The sequence below is a fragment of the Bicyclus anynana genome, chromosome 6 (genome assembly GCF_947172395.1).
Source record: "Bicyclus anynana chromosome 6, ilBicAnyn1.1, whole genome shotgun sequence".
Lineage (NCBI taxonomy): Eukaryota > Metazoa > Arthropoda > Insecta > Lepidoptera > Nymphalidae > Bicyclus > Bicyclus anynana.
The window spans coordinates 14,564,175-14,580,107 of record NC_069088.1 but is presented as its reverse complement, the minus strand read 5'-3'; the positions used below and the strand labels follow the sequence as shown (position 1 = coordinate 14,580,107).

Here is a 15,933-nt window from a genome sequence, read left to right as displayed (position 1 = left end):
GAGGCCTGACCATGTAGCGAGCCGTTCAAATAGGATTCTAATGATAATGTTTACAAATCATTTATATAGACTAGCAGACGCCCGCGACTTAGTCCGCGTAAAATTAAGTTTTTGACAAATGCCGCGGAAACCATGAATTTTTTCGGGATTAAAATCTTTTAGTGTAAGTCCCATTACATTTGATTCTGCCGTTCCAGAGTTCCAGAGCCCAGACAAACAAACACATAAAAAAGTATGGTGTATTACGGATAGGCTTTAAGTGCTTGGCAACCGAATTATAGACCATGACAAACCAGAATTTACTGTAAGTATATACGTACCATAGGTACGAATATTTTGAACTGTAACTAACTAATAATTAAGAACAACTTTTGTGAAAAAGTATTAATTAAGTAAGTATATAGTTTTAATTAGCAGAAGCCCCGCGGTTTCACCTGCGTAGTTGCCGTTCCCGGGATACGGGGATAAAAGTTATTGTTACTCCTGAACAGCTATCTGCGAGTGAAAGTCTCATTAAAATCGGTCAAGCCTTTTAGATCTAGCCGAAATTAAAAGACAGTCAGATAAATAGATTCTTTGGCTATATACCCTTGGTTTTCATAAGAATTTAGTAAAAATATTTTAATTTAGAACTGGAAACAGATACTTTAATTTTATTTATTTGAATCGATATTAAGTTAAAATATTTAACGTAAATTAAGTAATGAGAATGAAAAGGTCTCATAAGAAAAATCTTTTGAAGATACATTGCAATTATTTGAATTACAAATCCAATATGGTGTCCTTCCTAAGATGGCGGACTGATTGTTTGAAGTCCACCCCCATGATATGGATATCAAATGAAAGGGTTTGCTGTCAGGAATACGAAAAAATGGCATGTGACTTAAATCCAATTATTGTAACTTTTAGTGCGTGTTAAAAGCGTGTTTTTTAGATTTTTTTAATTTAAAGTAATTTATTAACAATGCGTATCTTACCATTGTGGTGTTGGTGTAGCTCCCACTACCGCTGACATAGCGACGATGCAAAGAACAAATAATACAGCCTTCTGCATGGTGATTATTCTAATATCACACTGTTCTTGGATAGGTGTGTTTTCTTACGTACGCTGTTCCGATATAGAGACATATACCTCTGGTAAGCCTTTTATAAATCGTACATAGACTTAAATCCGGGAGAAGGTCAACTCTTCTTACATTTATCATACTCGAAGTATTTCCCAAAAGAGATAACGATTGTTTACAAGGAATAAACTGTAGGCATAATGATAGCCGTGATAGCCCAGTGGATATGACCTCTGCCTCCGATTCTGGGTGTGGGTTCGAATCCGGTCAGGGGCATGCACATCCTCCTCCAACTTTTCAGTATTTTTCTCAAACGGTGAAGGAAAACGTCGTGAGGAAACCTGCATATCAGAGAATTTACATAATTCTCTGCGTGTGTGAAGTCTGCCAATCCGCATTGGGCCAGCGTAGTGGAGTACTGGCCTAATCCCTCTCATTCTGAGAGGAGACTCGAGCTTAGCAGCGAGCCGAATATGGGTTGATAACAAACAGTATCAATATATAAACATATTAATGTGTATAATTGTGTAGTTTGTTCTTGAATGTAAGGTTAATAAGGTTCTGGGATAAAAAATAAATAACGAAAACTTTTTAGGGGATAACTAACTTACGTGTACCAAGTTTTAACTATAATATAGTCATTATAATAAATAATAGATAATTTAGTCATTTTCAGTTTTACACACAGAATAAAGATCCAGAATTAGTCTTTACAAGCAGCGTGGTGAAGCCGGTGAAACCCATTAAAAACAAACGTCACGCGTCTCCTCGACAACCGCATATACAAACTTTTTTCTTAATTTGTTTTTCAAAATTGAACACTGACAATAATTACGTAAATTAATATAATAATCAATAATTAGCAATAAAAAAAACTAAATCTTATTTCTTTAGATTTTGAGAAGAGTTTTTAAAATATTTAAAAACATAAGACGCTATTTTTCTTGAATAATATTGAAAATTACTGGTGCGCTTCGTGTCGTACTGACTCGAGAATGTATTCGTTTTTGAATTTTGTATTTGGAGCGGCTATGACACCTAGCCTATTATTCTTTAATCTGTGAGATATCATAGGTTTCTTTTAAGACAGTAGGTATTAGCTAAGATTAAAAAAATCAAGCTAGTAATAAAACTATTTTTGATCGTAGAGGTTAGAAATATAATAAGTCGGTAGAAAATACGTGAGATTATGGGCGGGCAGTATTTCTGTACGTTAGGCGGCTTGCATTTGCACAAATTATAAATTGTACTAGCTGACGCCACGCGGTTTTAAATGCGTGGTTCCCGTTCCCGTAGAAAAACGGGGAAAATATATAGCCTTTATAAGCCTTCCACGATAAATGGGCTATTTAACACTGAAAGTATTTTTCAAATCGGACCAGTAGTTCCTGAGATAAGAGCCTTCAATCAAACAAACATACAAATATAATAAAACTCTTCAGCTTTATATATTAGTATAGATTCGATGATTGCTAACTTCAATCACCTACCTACTCGTAAGTGCGATTGACTGCAAGTTTAAATATTCTTTCAATTTCTTTTTATTAATAACTATTCTTGGTTTACCTCATTCGTTCGCATACGATAGATAAGTTCAACTGCGGATGTCGGTCCATTAACATCGAACATCAACGATATTTTATACTATTAGATATGTTACGTGCCTATAAAGTGTCATCAGTGAATTTAGCTACTCAACACAACACACACACATGCATAATTTTGTGTTTACTTACATTATCTATTTATGTGTATATTTCTGAATATTCAAAATCGGTTTAGTATCTACTAAACCGAATGAACGAAAACTTTCCACGCACATTTACCAGCTGATTGTACTATTGTATGATATGCCTACTACTACTATATCTACGCCTTTTAAGTTTTATTATTAGTCGTTATCTTTTTTGGGAAATATTAACTACTTGACATTAGTTAGTAACACCACGTTAACAATCTCATCTTAACCTACACAAAATCAGTATAAAAAGCCTTACCAGAGAAACATTGCTCATAATTAGAACAGCATCTGTGAGAACTCAAACCTATACTACCTCAACAGTGTGATAATAGATTAATCATCATGCAGAAGTCTGTACTGTTTGTTCTTTGCATCGTCGCCATGTCAGCAATTGTGGAATCCTCACCAACCCCTTGGTAAGAACTTTTTTTTCATTACAAGTTAGCCCTTGACAACAATCTCACCGATATGTATCATCGTAAGTGATGATGTAATCTATGATGGAAACCGGATAACTCGTTAGGAGGATCATGAAAATCCACATCCCTTTCGTTTTCTACACGACATCGTGCCGGAACGCTAAATCGCTACGCTACGTCTACGCTACGCTACGTCTTTGCCGGTAGGGTGGTAAACTAGCCACGGCCGAAGCCTCCCACCAGCCAAACTATGCTGGACTTTATTCCTTAAATAACAGCTTTTATATACAGGGTCCCGTAATTGATGGATTAAACGCAAATTATAGTAATTATCTAAAACTAATTTGAATAGTTTTGAAAAAATCCCTAGGGTGACCAAGTAATATTTTTTTTGGCTTTTTTAAAACTTTCTATCTTGAATCAGTTTTTTCAATGCTATAGTTGATATATTTAAGATTTTAAAGATCAGATTTTTGCTACTACTACTAATTAAATTACCTTAATGTACTACTGTACTATTTTTATTAATAATGTTTTATTTGTTTTGTAAAAGAAGCTTGGAGTGCAATTATTTTTCTTTTATTGAGATAAAAAATATGTTCTGTAAAAAATATATAAATCTGAAGTGCACCATCATTTTAACTTAAACCAAAAAACTTATCGAGGTTTGTAACGTAGTACAAAACTTGTGCCTATTCTTCGTAGTTACAAAATTGCTGGTAAAATGTATGGAGGTGTTAGATTTTCAATACAAGGAAAAAAAATCCAAGTGTGCACATTCCAACTTTTTTCTTCAAAATTTATTATAATATCTGCCTACTGGACTAAATTTACAAATTTAATAATTATTAATAAATTGTCCTGGCAAACACTATAGTGCTGCTAGAGAGCTAAATACATTTTCCAATATTAATTTGTTTTTCTATATTGTGTACAATGCGTTTGGGAAATGTCTGACGATACACATTTTTAAATATTAATTTGCTTCTCTATTTTTTGGCAGTTGGTCTGGGAATTGCGGTCCGACGAGATACAATAATGTTGGCAACGGACAATGGAACAGAAACGAAGTACACATGAGACCTTGGGGAGGATGCGGCGGTGGCAACTGTGGTGGTGGTTATACTGAGAACAACGTGGGAAATGGCGACCATAATGACAACTTTGTGACCATGTACTCATAACCTGTACGGCAAAATAAAAAGTTTAACTTATTGTATTAATATGCTATTGGAAATTTGTTAATTTTAAGTTTAGTTAATTAAATGTAATGCAAATTGAATGAAGTTATTCTGTTTTATTATAATGCATCTGATTTAATCACAACAAAATTAGCGATCTTAATAATTAATTGAAAAATCGGATTAAATTTTACAAAATAACTATTATATATTACTGGGTAAGCTGAGGTTTCCTTAATTGGTCCAGGTCTGGCTGGTGGGACGCTTTGACCGTGGCTACCTACTGACCTAGTTACCACCCTACCGACAAAGACGTACCGCCAAGCGATTTAGCGTTCCGGTACGATGCCGAGTAGAAACCGAAAGGGGTGTGGATTTTTCTACTCCTAACAATTTAGCCCGCTTCCATCTTAGATTGCATCATCACTTATCATCAGGTGAGATTGTAGTCAAGGGTTAACTTGTAAAGCTTAAATGAAAGGTAATAATAATAATAAGCGACGACTTAACGTACTTTCCGCACGAGGTGTAACTTCCCAATATCTAACTTGCTGAAAATTTTTCGAAAGAGTTTGATTTTTCTAGTTTTCGAAGCGTTCGCGATCGTAGAAAGAGAATCGACGTGCCACTTGGCTACTGGGGCTGGATTCAAACCCAGAATCTTATCATGCAAAGCCACATCACTGGATCAACAAGGTAGATCCAGTTGGTAACTATTGTTTTAATCAGAGCAGTTGACATGGAATGACCTGAATTGTTTTTGAATTGTAAAAGACGTAAAAACCTGCAAAAGGTCAACGCACAACTTCTTGAATTTATTACACTCGTAGTATTTCCCAAAAGAGATAACGATGATGATTATTAATGAAGTAAGAAAGGCATAACTATTTATAACAGTTCACATATTATGTTGTATAAAAAAAACATATATACAGCCGAACGTAGAACCTCCTCCTTTTTGGAAGTCGGTTAAAAATGAATGTTAAGTAGGTATGTTTGTTTTCTTTTTTATATATATGGAATGACAAGACTGCGATCTAATCAGCCCCTGCATTATCTACTATATAAAAATAAGTCGGGTTTTCCTTCCTGACGCTATAACTCCAGAAAGCACGAACCGATTTCCACGGTTTTGCATTCGTTGGAAAGGTCTCGGGCTCCGTGAGGTTTATAGCAAAGAAAATTCAGGAAAAGGTAGGGGTAGGGTAGGGGTAGGGTTAGGGTAGGGTAGGGGTAGGGTAGGGGTAGGGTTAGGGTAGGGTAGGGGTAGGGTAGGGTAAGGGTAGGGTAGGGTAGGGGTAGAGTTGGGTAGGAGTAGTTGAAAGTTTACATCGAGTTCCACGCGGACGAAGTCGCGGGCGTCCGCTAGTATAGTATAGTTACAGCGATGGGACATCGCTCGTGACATTTTATTTTTGTCATCCCATAAAAATAAAGTTCAAATTGTATTATAACTTGTTATAGGCCAATATTACATCGACGAGTATAAAGAACGAGAATCGATCACCTGATTTTAAATGACGATACAGTCTTTTTTTGTAGAAAATTATGCGTTCTACAAAGTTGTAGTACATTATGTTATTCTAACATCAATAGTTTTTGCAGCGCACGCCATGTAAACTCTATTCTAAACCCTGGGTTACATTATTGGAGTTTCAGGAAGGATTCCAATGTTTTTTGAAAATATAATATAGCCTATAGCTTTCCTCGATAAATGGGCTATCTATCACTGAAAGTATTTTTCAAATCGGACCAGTAGTTCCTGAGATTAGCGCGTTCAATCAAACAAACAAACTCTTCAGCTTTATTATTATTTATTTAGTACCAATATTAGTCACACACAAAAGTAAAAAGAAAAACAGTGGACAAGGAAACACTTATCTGTGTAAGAGATCTCTGCCAGTGACCCTTGAATGATATAATTAATTAAAACAAACTACGAATATACGTCTTACGTCTACAACATCATTTTGAATTACTGATAATGATATCAGTATTTAAGACAGAGCTTTGCTAGATAAAGATGGCTCAGTATCGAAATAGTTTCCGTGAAAACACGTACCTGCCTCTAAGAGCAGTGTTGATATACGAATAGACATAATGGCAAAGTTTGTATTGTTTGTTCTTTGCATCGTCGCTATGTTAGCAATATGTTATGTGGCAGCTATACCAACACCTTGGTAAGAAATTTATTGTTAAGGTTGCTTTACATATGCCATATTTAAGTTCATTTAACTTAATTAAATTTAATTTTAAATCGTATAAATATTGAAAATACTACTTCCTACTAATATTATAAACGCGAAAGTTTGTATGGATGTTTGGATGTTTGTTACTCTTTAACGCCGCTACTACTGAAGCGATTTGGCAGAAATTTGGAATGGAAATAGATTTTACTCTGGATTAACAGATAGGCTACTTATTATCCCGAAAAAATCCATGGTTTCCTGATTTTGATGATATGAATGTTTGTTACTCTTTCACGCCTCGACTACTAAACCGAATTCGCTGAAATTTGGTATTAAGATATATTATAGCCTGGATTAACACATAGGCTACTTTTTATCCCGGAAAAATTCATGGTTCCCGAGGGATTTGTGAAAAACTAAATTCCACGCGGACAAAGTCGCGGGCGTCCGCTAGTAATATTATAAATCCATTTTAGATATTTTATTTTATATATTAGATACAGATAGTAATGGCTTATCAAGAATCCTATAAATTTTCCTTTATATATACCTACCATCGCTTAATATTATTAAGAGGAAATAGAAACTAGTGGCTACGTGTTAAAACATTTATTTAAAAGCTTCTTTTTTTAATCTATACTATTATTATAAAGCTAAAGAGTTTGTTTGTTTTTTTGTTTGTTTGTTTGATTGAACGTGCTAATCTCAGGAACTACAGGTCTGATTTGAAAAATTCTTTCAGTGTTAAATAGCCCATTTATTGAGGAAGGCTATAGGCTACATATTATCTCCGTATTACTACGGGAACGGAAACCACGCGGGTGAAACCGCGCGGCGTGAGCTAGTATTTTGTAAAATGATAATTTTGTTTTCTATTCTTTTTACAGTTGTAGATGCGATCAGACGGTTCAGAGAATTATTGGCCATAGACATTCGAACATAAATGATACACACAAGATGGATGTTGCATGGGGCTTCCACTGTGTCGATATGGAATACACTGAAAATGACTCTGAAAATGATCCACATAACACTGACACAGAGGATGGACTATTTACCCGGCGTCAGTGAGGAGAAAAAATGTTGTACCTATTGTACCTACTGTGACAACTGAAGAGATTGTATAGTAGTTGTTATTAAAAATAAATAAAATAAAAAAGCCTTTTATTTCTTGTCTTACAAGTAATATATAATATTATAGACAGATTAGTAAAAGTAATAGGTACAAGAACCCCTCTAGGAGAGGGTGAAGGCCTCCTCCAGTTCAGACCATCTCTGCCGATCTTTGGCTAGTTTAGCCCATGTATTGCCAGCGATTTTTGCGATGTCGTCGGACCACCTACCAAGTGGTCGGCCAACTCGCCTGTAACCCGGGGGGCCTGACCACGATGTCAGTCTTGTTGTCCAACGATCGTCACTCATCCTTGCTACATGGCCTGCCCATCGCCATTTTTGTTTTAGAGAGTATTGAAGAGCATCTGTAACCTTGGTTTTTTGACGTATGGTAGAATGTCGTATCTTCTGATTTTTTTTAATTTTCATAATACTTCTCTCCAAACTTCTTTGACAAGTTCTAATTTTGTTTTTTGTACGAACATTGTACATATGTACATACATAGTAGTTGTTATTATAACATTTTAATCAATATTATGAAGCCCAATAAATAAATGAATTTAACAGCTAGATAAAACTTTTATTAAAATTGCGCGTCTTATATAATAGTACTTACCTACTTACACAACGTATTCCATCCATAATATCTTAAAATAAAATATTGCTGGAGGTTATAGTAATTACTTATACTATACCTAAGTGTACTGTATTAGGTACATTTATGTAAAATAATTAATCACACTAAAATTGATGAGTTCTTTAATAAGATACGACGAGCCATGATAGCCCAGTGGATATGACCTCTGCCTCCCATTCCGGAGGGTGTGTATTGGAATCCGGTCCGGATCGTGCACCTCAAACTTTTCAGTGGTTAACATATTAAGAAATTAAATATCACGTGTCTCGAACGGTGAAGGAAAATATCGTGAGGAAACCTGCATACCAGACATTTTTTCAATTCTCTGCGTGTGTGAAGTCTGCAAGTCCGCATTGGGCCAGCGTGGTGGATTATTGGCCTAACCCCTCTATTCTGAGAGGAGGCTCGAACTCAGCAGTGCGCCAAATATGGATTGATAACGTGTGTATATTTTAAGGAAAAAACTGATAAATATAGGCATATCGAGTCGCTGATACGTTAACCTTTTAGGTCTTTGGGTCTGCAGACTTTATCTTGCCATTGTATTTATATAAAGACTTGCTACACAAAGCTACAATGCACATTGCATGAATATCATCAGAGAGAATACATCGTACCTAGTTGCCTTTAGCAGTGGGCCTGAATAATCAATATGCAGAAGTCTGTACTATTTGTTCTTTGCATCATCGCTATGTCAGTGATGGTGGAAGCAAAACCATCACCTTGGTAAGTTTTTTTTTATTTTTTATTCTTTACAAGATAGCCCTTGACTACAATCTCACCTGATGGTAAGTGGTGATGCAGTCTAAGATGGAAGCGGGCTAACTTGTTAGGAGGTAGATGAAAATCCACACCCCTTTATTGGTTTCTACACGGCATCGTACCGGAACGCTAAATCGCTTGGCGGTACATCTTTGCTGGTAGGGTGGTAACTAGCCACGGCCGAAGCCTCCCACCAGCCAGACCTGGACTAATTAAGAAAACCTCAATCGGCCCAGCCGGGGATCGAACCCAGGACCTCCGTTTTGTAAATCCACCGCGCATACCACTGTGCCACGGAGGCCGTCGCCTTGGTAAGTAACATACAGTGCCTGTATCATCTAGACATTCCTCATTTTGTGAAAGTTAAATGTTTGTTAACCCATGCTCATACCATAGATAAGTGGGGTATTTAAGAAGTTTTGACGGTTGTGGTTTTGGAAGGTAGTAGGTTTCAAGGGTCCGGATGCTCAATTGGCCGAGTATATGGCATAACTTTTTAGGATATTCTACGGAGCATCATGAGGATTCGTAGTCTCCAGTAGCTAGACAACTTTGTGATAACCCATCGTTACGTTATGCGTTTTTCACAGGCTTGCCGCGAAGCTTAATTGCAGGCAACTTTGGACATGATTTCTATTATGAAAAACAAAAAATAATATTATAGTTGGCCGGTTGAGTGTCTGGACCTGCTACTTTCTAAAGCTATCACAGTTCAAAATCCATAATTGGCTACTTATGATAGGATCATGGACTGACTAACTTTTTTTTGTAACGTGTTTTTACTATTCTGACTATAGTTTAAGTCAACAGCCTAGGCTGTCAATAGATTAGTATATAAATACAAGCCTCGGACGAGAGGGGGGCAGTTGCACTTGGGTGCTATAGTAGTGCGTGTTACTAAGTAGATTCAGTGTTCAACCCAGAGGAAGTAATTAACCGAGAGATCAATTGATCATCAGAGAGACATTGAATGTAATATTCAATGTCTCTCTGATGATCAATTTTTTACTGACAAAACTGACATTTTTTTAGTATATATATGCGACTCTTCGAACTATGTGCTCTGCACATTGTCACTTCAGATTTGCTACTCGTTTGCGACGCTGATGGACTGGCGACATAGAGCGAGTCGCAGGGATTCGCTGTATGCAGGCGGCTCAGGATCGTGATGTTTGTAAGTCCCTAAAAAAGACCTATGTCCTGCAGTGGACGTCCATCTGCTGATATGGTGATGATGATGATTTGACAGCATTTGTGCAGCCAGCTTACCTACTAGATCCAAAGTCACGTCGATTTTCAAGGTAGAATAATAACATACACCTTTTTGTTAAGTTGCTTTGTTCTTTGCTCAAAATTGGACTCATGGAATTGCTTGACAATGCAATAGTATGATTGGTCTGATGATGAAATCGGAAAATGGACAAAGAAATTTCTAAAAAATATATATGGAATTCAAGCTCAATTCTCTTCGCAAATCTTTTGTACTACATGCGTTTCCATGAAATCTAAATCTATAAAAAATAATACAGTAAAGAACTTAACCTCACTTATACTAATAACTATAGAAATCACGCACACATGGAATGGTGGCAAGAATACTGGCTGCATTTTCGCGCTGGACAGCCAGGCTGATCCTTTGCGGAATTAACTCAATTTTTTATATGTTTGTCTATATTTTTTTGCATTAATTTAATGTCTATGTTTCTAGTGGAAATTGGTGGTGCAATGGTGGTGGTACCTCCAATAATGTTGGCAACGGGGCATTTAACCAGAACATGGTACGTATGCGGCCGGGCTGTGGCAATGGCAACTGCGGAGGATACAAAGAAAATAATGTTGGAAACGGTCACCACAATTACAACGTAGTTTATGGACTTTTAACTCGATAAATATATGCCTTCAGTATGTTTATGATCATTGTCTCCTGGTACATACTACATTTAATTTAAGATCCTATTTGTTATGGAACTATATGTCAAAGTCAAAAGTCCTAATTCTATAAAGCACTTTTGAAACTCAATGTTATGTTATGCTAAGATACTTTAATTTCAACTTCACTTTACAATATAAAATAGGGTTCTAAACGCGCCTGGATCAGACAAGAGCCGACAAAAAACAGTCAGGGTTTTTTTGTTTATTACCATTCTACAATATTTTCTTGAATTTCCAAATTGTTTATCATTTATTACACTATATAAAGACTTTCTATAAGCTAACGTTTTAAAGTTTTGTATTATTTTTTATTAATTAATAAATTGTTATAAAAATTAACGTTGTTTTGACTATTAGATACCTTTATGTGGACTATAAAAGTATAGATCAATACTAATACAAGTATATTACTTTTAAGGACCTCTCTGGCGGTAGGATTGCCAACATAAGGTCCTGGGTTGGATACCAGCAAAGATCAATTTAGGATTCAATATAATATAAATTGGCCCATGTCTAGTCTGGTGGTAGGCTTTGGCCTTGGTTTGTTACCGCACTACGGGTAAAGACGTATCGCTAAGCGATTTAGGGTTCCAGTTTGAAGCTGAAACATGTTTGGCATCTTTTGGCCTACAACAATCTCCAACAATGAGCTCTGGACCCCCGCTAAAGAAGCCCTGATTCTGGCACAAATAAAGAGCAAAAATTGGGCATGTCTTACGCCGATCATCTGGCGTTGCCCAGAAGTCCTTCCAGTGGCATCCTACGTGCGGTCGGAGAAGATGTGGTAGGCTAAAAGCAACGTAGAAGCGGACCGTCGAGGCGTTGTTGCAGGCTGTTGGTTAGTCCTGGATCATGCTCAAGAGTGCTTACCACGATAGATCTGTCTGGAAAAAGTTTGTTTCGATCCTATGCACCGACAGGTGTTGAAGACTTAAAGAAGAACAGGAAGACGATGCCGCGTAGAAACTGTCGGAGTATAGAATAAACTTGTAGTTCTAAGTAAATTTTACGGCCTCCGTGGCGCAGTGGTATGCGCGGTGGATTTATTACTTCGATCCTCAGCTGGACCCATTTAAATTATCTTGATTGGTCCAGGTCTAGCTGATGGGAGGCTTCGACCATGACTAGTTAGCACTCTATTGACAAAGACGTACCGCCAAGTGATTTAGCGTTCCGGTACGATGTCGTGTAGAAACCGAAAGGAGTGTGGATTTCATCCTACTCCTAACAAGTTAGCCCGCTTCCATCTTAGATTGCATCATCACTTACCATCAGGTGAGATTGTAGTCAAGGGCTAACTTGTAGAGAATAGAAAAAAAAAGTACGCTTCCATCTTAGACTGCATCGTCACTTAACATCAGGTGATATCACAGTCAAGGGTTAGGTAACTTGTCATACAATAAAAAAATATAAATCATAATACTCGTGTTGCCTGTAACCACACGACATAAAAGCGTCTATCTTCTTGAAAAAAAAAAATAATAAGTAAAGTACGAACCATAAGACTCCATCATACTATTACTATGCTTTAGATATTAATTAAAAAATTTTTTTTTATCTTAATTGATACTTTTATCAGTATGGTATTAAATATGTAAAAATGAACATTTTTGTTTACACTAATTAATTTAAACAAATACTTGAAAAGTTATCGTGTCAAAAAACCCGAGCGGTAGGTACGCTATTAAAGACTTGCCTACTTTATTTGCAATATTTTCATAAATAATAATTATATAATAGGCCCGCGACTTCGTCCACGTGGATTTTATTTTTCACAAATCTCGCGGAAACATGGATTTTTCCGGGATGAAATGTGCACTGAAAAGTAATCTAAAACATTACTTTTCAGTGCACAAGATTTTTGTGTGTGTTGAGTGCCAAAAGATACCTACTAATTTTTAATGTAAAATATGAAAAGTAATGTAAAACATTACTTTAAAATTACACATTCACCATAAAATTAGTATCTAATGTAACTAATATTAAAAGGAGATAAAGGTTGTGTGGTTGTAGAGTAATCTCTGGATCTACTGAAAATATTTTGAATATCTTTTACCAATAGAATGCCAGGCTATTTGTGACTGTCATAGGCCATATTTTATCCCTTTAAGGGAATTGGGAACGGCGAAGGTCTGCTAGTAGCTAATAAAACTATTTTGTATAAGTTGCATATTCATATTTTATTAACTTATAATTATAATACCATTTATTTAAATTTAAAATATTGCTGGAAATTATACAAGCTTATACTAAATTTAATTAACTAATATCGGTAATTTTATTCTTTACAAGTTAGCCCTTGACTACAATCTCACCTGATGTTAAGTGATGATGCAATCGAAGATGTAAGCGGGCTAACCTGTTAAGAGGAGGATGAAAATCGTTGATTAAGAATAAAAAGCAACATTTTTTTATCGCGCTAATAGTCCGTATACTACGTTGTAGTTATGATGGCCATTTCCAACGTTGTTCTCTCTGTACCCTCCGCAGTTGCCGTTCCCACATCCTCCGTTCGGATTCATGAAGATCCTGTTTTGATTCCATCCCCCGTTGCCGACATTATTGACGGTACGACTACCACCACACCACCAAGCGCCACTGTAATAAGAATAAAACTATAACTACATTGTAAGGATATGAAAAAATACATAGGCATTTTTAAAAGAAGGTGTGATTATAATAATATTAATGTCAGAAATAGAAATAAAATTGTTCACACCACACTAGGTTACAAAAAATTAGTAATTGTTTTAAGGGCAATTGCATACGTTTTTATAATAAACTACCACATGAAGCCACTGGAATGTCTCTCAAAAAGTTCAAAGTGTTTATTAAATGGAAGCTTTTAAGAAAGTCTTATTATAGTATTAATGATTATATAAATGTTAAAAATGCTTGGTGTTAAACTGTGTAATACGACTGTGTGCTTAGTTTTAAATAAGTTTGTAAAAAGGTGGTAAACAAAAAAAAAAATAAACCTTGGCTGAGTTTGTTGTGGGCTCTTCTCGGACCAAGGCGCGTTTGGAACCCGCCTTTAAATTTTAAGTTTTCGACTATTATTACCACCATTACCACTTCACACACGTAGAGAATTAAGAAAATTCTCAGGTATGCAGGTTTCCTCACGATGTTTTTCCTTCACAGTTTGAGACAAGTGATATTTAATTTCTTAAAATGCGCATAACCGAAAAATTGGAGGTGCATGCCCCGGACCAGATTCGAATCTACGTTCTCCGAATCGAAGGCACTACTTCTTTCAAGCTATAATTCTACAAGGCTTTTAGGCTCTGGAGTAATCTGATAATACATATTAAATACATACATACATACACTCGAAAAACCTAGCCCTCCGTCTGGTGCATTCGAAAAAAAGCTACGCATGTCTAGTTACGTAGTTACTACGATTTGTAATATCAGATTTAAAATTGTGTTTACGTTTTTGAATAAAAGACACAGCTATAACTGTTTTAATCAATAAATAATAAATTTTACTTACCAAGGTGATGGTTTTGCTTCTACTAATGCCAACATAGCGACTATGGAAAGAACAAAGAATACAGACTTCTGCATTTTGACTGTTTAGTTACACTTCTCTTTGAGGTAAAGTGGGTGTGTTCACACAGATGATGTGCCAATAATAAGTCTATATTTGTCCAACAAGTCTTTTTATACAAATACAATGCAGAGATAAATTCAAGACGTACAAACCAGAAAAGGTTAACGTGTCAACGGCTTTTTATATTTATTGAAGTTATTTCCAAGAAGATAACGGGGTATTATATTATATTACGATAATTAATGTAGTATGATTTTATTATAAAATAAACAAAAGAAGTTACATAAAAAGTTCAGAGATAAATTTGCTTAATAATATCACGAAAAATCATCTAATGGGGCTTTGAGCTTCAGCCCTCATTCGTATGAGAACTTTTTTAACGGAAGTTTGAGAAATACAACAATTCCTAAGTCACGACAGCATTTTTACGATGATGACGACGCCTTTTTTCGAGCAGTGTTGCATGTTCAATTTTGGGCGTTGGAAATAGACCTCCATTTAACTTCAATGCTCCGATGTTATGCTAGCAACTCACCACCCAATAAGCCCACATACCTGCAGCGCTAACGGGAGGAAACCCGATAAAACTGATCATTTGTACAGACTTCAAGCAGTTCGCGACCAACACACGATCAGTTTTATCGGATGTCCTGCCATTAACGCTGCAGGGACGTAAACTTATTGGATGGTGAGTGGCTAGCGTTAAAATTAATATGCTTTATAATTGGACGGTTTATGTACTTACCGTGCGCAAGATGAGAATCAGCCGGAGACAATATCCACAGTGGCGTGCATAAGACTGCACAAGTCTGACTAGGGTACTCACTGTACGTCCATATTGTACAAACTTCAAAATTTCTTCTCCAATTACAGCTTTCTTGATAATAATTAGTCTTCGCTATAGGCAGTGCATTGTTGCATCTATGAAGTGCACGCTGCTGAATATGCCTGAGAACCTCCCAGGTCAATGACATATTCGTACGTACATCTAGAGTCATTATTATTATTACTAGGGTCATTCAACATTCCCTATCTCAAATTGCTTTACTCAATACCTTATCTTTTGGAAATAACATCAATAAATACAAAAGGCTGTATATTTGGTTTTTACGTCTACAAATATTATATCTGCATTGTATTCATATAAAAAGTCTTGGTAACTAATCTAGCTCAGTATCGGTAAATCATCCGAGAGAAAACATACTTCTACAAATAACTTTGCCACCAAGAGTAACTTACCTAAATAACTTTGCCTCCAAGAGTAACTTACCTAAATAGTTCAACATGCAGAAGTCTGTACTGTTCGTTCTTTGTATCATCGCTCTATCGGCTGTAGTG

At 36.0% G+C, this 15,933-nt stretch overlaps 1 long non-coding RNA gene across 1 annotated transcript; it reads left to right on the top strand.

The window, feature by feature from the left end:
• The first annotated feature begins 8,912 nt into the window (after positions 1-8,912).
• Positions 8,913-11,369, top strand: LOC128198182 (uncharacterized). Its single transcript, XR_008250919.1, has 2 exons — positions 8,913-9,071; positions 10,816-11,369. It is a non-coding gene; the product is annotated as an uncharacterized LOC128198182 (long non-coding RNA).
• Positions 11,370-15,933: the final 4,564 nt, after the last annotated feature.